At 36.7% G+C, this 2,930-nt stretch overlaps 1 pseudogene; it reads right to left on the bottom strand.

The window, feature by feature from the left end:
- Positions 1–1,285: 1,285 nt before the first annotated feature.
- LOC103274579 lies at positions 1,286–2,190 on the bottom strand (annotated as a pseudogene).
- Positions 2,191–2,930: the final 740 nt, after the last annotated feature.

The following is a 2,930-nucleotide window of genomic DNA, read 5'->3' as shown; positions in this document are numbered from 1 at the left end:
TTCTGTTTTCTACTTTTATGTGTTCAACCATTTTAGATTCTGCCTATAAGTGAGACCATGTGGCATTTGTCTTTCTGTGCCTGGCTTATTTCACTTAGCATAATGCCCTCTAGGCTCATCCATGTTGTTGCAAATAACAGAATTTACCCCCTTTTTAAAGGCTGAATTATATTCCATTGTGTATATATACAACATTTTCTTTATCTATCTACTTTTAGGATTGTCATATTTTTTATGCCTCATTGATGAAAGCTTTCTTGGTTTCCTTATATACTATTTGTAATTTTAGTTTTTGTGTTGAGGTTTATGATCCATTTCTAATTAATTTTGTGTATGGTGTGAAATAAGGATGGATATTTTCAATTTTTTGAGCACCATTGCCTGAAAAGACTATCCTATTCTTACTTGATTTCTTTTCTCTTTAAAAATTATCAATTAACCATGTATGTATGGGCCTTTTTCTATGCTACTTTGTTCTATCGATAGGTTTATCTGTCCTTATTCCAATACCACAAAGTCTTGATTAATGAAGCTTTATTGTAAGACTTGAAATCAGTAGTTTAAGTCAATCAACTTTATTCTTCTCTTTTAAAACTTATTTGGTTATTTTATTATATATTTTTGGTTGACAGCTTATTAAATATAGTGCATTTGCACCTTATTCTGTAGTTTAAAAATTATTCACATATAGACTTAGTAAAAATGTACTTTATAGAAAGCCATCTGCAAAGCTAAAATGAAAATAAGAACACACATATTCATTCAACCCATATTAAACTGTTGAAATATTAGGAATAATTTTAATTTATTCTGTACAGGCATTTAATGAAAGTGATCATGAAATATTAAGTGGCTTGATTTTTTAAAAATCTGACACCTGATCATGACTTCAAAAATGTTAATGTTGAAATGTGGATGCAGAACCATCTATTAACAAAACCATTGAATCTAACAATGTTTGAGAAACGGAATATTGTTTTTCTTTTACAGATACTTTTCTAAATTTATTCTCTATGTATTCTCTCTCCCATTCAGATTATTCATCGTGCAGATTGATGAGGCAAAAAATCAACTCCTTAAAAAAATTAAAGTCAGTTTATAAAACATGCAAAGGAAGAATTTTAAGTAGGTATTACTGCAGAACTGGTTAAAACTGAATACAGCTGAGCTACAATAAACCTTCTGCAAATATAGGTTCCCTACCCCCACTTTCTGGAAGAAACAAATTATCAGGGCATGAACTATATACGACGGCATGCAATGCAAAGACAGAAACAGAGAAGTTTGCAAGTTCTTTATATTTCTAGTTGTTGAGACAGTATGAGTGTTGAGGTTACCTTTAGCGGCGAAACCAGAACCAGCTATTAAGTAGCCAGAATGCTACAGTTATTGAATACATGATCATTTCTCGCTTGGCACGTTCTTTGTTCTCCCCTTCTAGAAGTTGGAGGCGTCTGTTTAGTTTGATTATCTGTCGTCTTAAGGAAGCTGCATCTCCAATAGTCATGTCGTCTGATGTGCCTTCAATTGTTGTATCTATGTTTGAATTGCCATACCTGACGTTGTCATGATGAGTATTAGAAGTGATAGCAGCATATCTACCATACTGTACAGGTCTATGATTTTCATCCAGCACATCCAAGATATGTTGGTAAGCACTACGAGTAGAAGACTGGAGAAGTGACAAAATGCCACGAACAGAGAAAAGATTAGCTCTATGTTCAGGTAACATCTGGGGAGGACAGACCTGAGCTTGTTATGGTGATGGTGTCACGATGGAATTGTTTCTGATCAACTGTCCATTTTGGTGAACAACAATTTTCACTCAGAGCGCTCTCCTTTTAGCTAGCCAACCATATAGATGTCTTCATTTTGAGGCGTTGAAGGAAGTCTTTCTAAATATAGAAAATCTAGTGGTCTTTTACTTCTACTGGTACATGAGGTGATGGTTTTAGTGCCAGAGGTTCAAAGAGAGTTGGGCCAGGATCCACTGGTCTTGAAAATGGAATGTCTTCATTGTATCCTGGTGCAACAATTCTCTGTGGAACCTGCATCATCACATTAGCATTTAGAACTCCATCTTGGGATTCTTGTTCCAGGTCAGCATTTTAATTTTTCTGGGACCCTCATTTGCTGATCCATACCTTTGGCATATTTCATTCCATACTGAATTCAACTAATTTCTGCCATCTCAGCACCCAGTGGGAGAAGGAAATGCTTCTCCATTCACCAAAGGTGTACCAACTACTGCTTGCTGTTTGGCACTGTCTGCTCCTGTGCTTTATATTAAATGCTTTAACTTCCTTCAATGTGCATGTGCTGGATTTAGTGCCACTATTGTTTCCCCTGGGCCGGTGAGGGCCATTGGGGTGGGTGCTGTTAGAGGCTGTTGACCAAATGGAGGGAGGAACTGGACAAAGCAACAAAGCATATGGGGGAGCCTTATTTGGTTATTTTATCCTTTAAATTTTCCATATAAGTTTTAGAATGAACGTTTCCATTTCTACATAACAACCTAGTGGATTTAGATTGAGATTAAATAGAATCTATAGATATATTTGGGCCATTCCTCTCTTCCTCTCTGCTCACCATGACTAGTTTTCCTTTACTGTATACCTTTGTGTTTCCCCTGGAATAAATACGTTTCTTGCTTCTTTAGTTTGCTTAGTTTTCTATGTACCTACAAATACTTCCAGACTCTTCTTTATTCCTTCTCTCAATAAGTTTGGATACATTATATGTTCTATCAACTTCATTTTTTTTTTTTTTGAGTGGATTGCCTGAGCCCGCGGGTTCGAGACCCGCCTGAGCAACTTGGCGAGACCCCGTCTCTACAATAAATCAAAATGAGCCGGGCGTGGTAGCGCGCGCCTGTATTTCCAGCTACTTGGAAGGCTGAGGTGGAAGGATCGCTGGAGCCTGGCAGGTCG

This window comes from Carlito syrichta, unplaced genomic scaffold (assembly GCF_000164805.1).
Source record: "Carlito syrichta isolate Samal-C Ts95f unplaced genomic scaffold, Tarsius_syrichta-2.0.1 Scaffold314813, whole genome shotgun sequence".
NCBI lineage: Eukaryota > Metazoa > Chordata > Mammalia > Primates > Tarsiidae > Carlito > Carlito syrichta.
The sequence above is the reverse complement of the archived record's forward strand: the minus strand, read 5'-3'. Positions and strand labels throughout refer to the sequence as shown.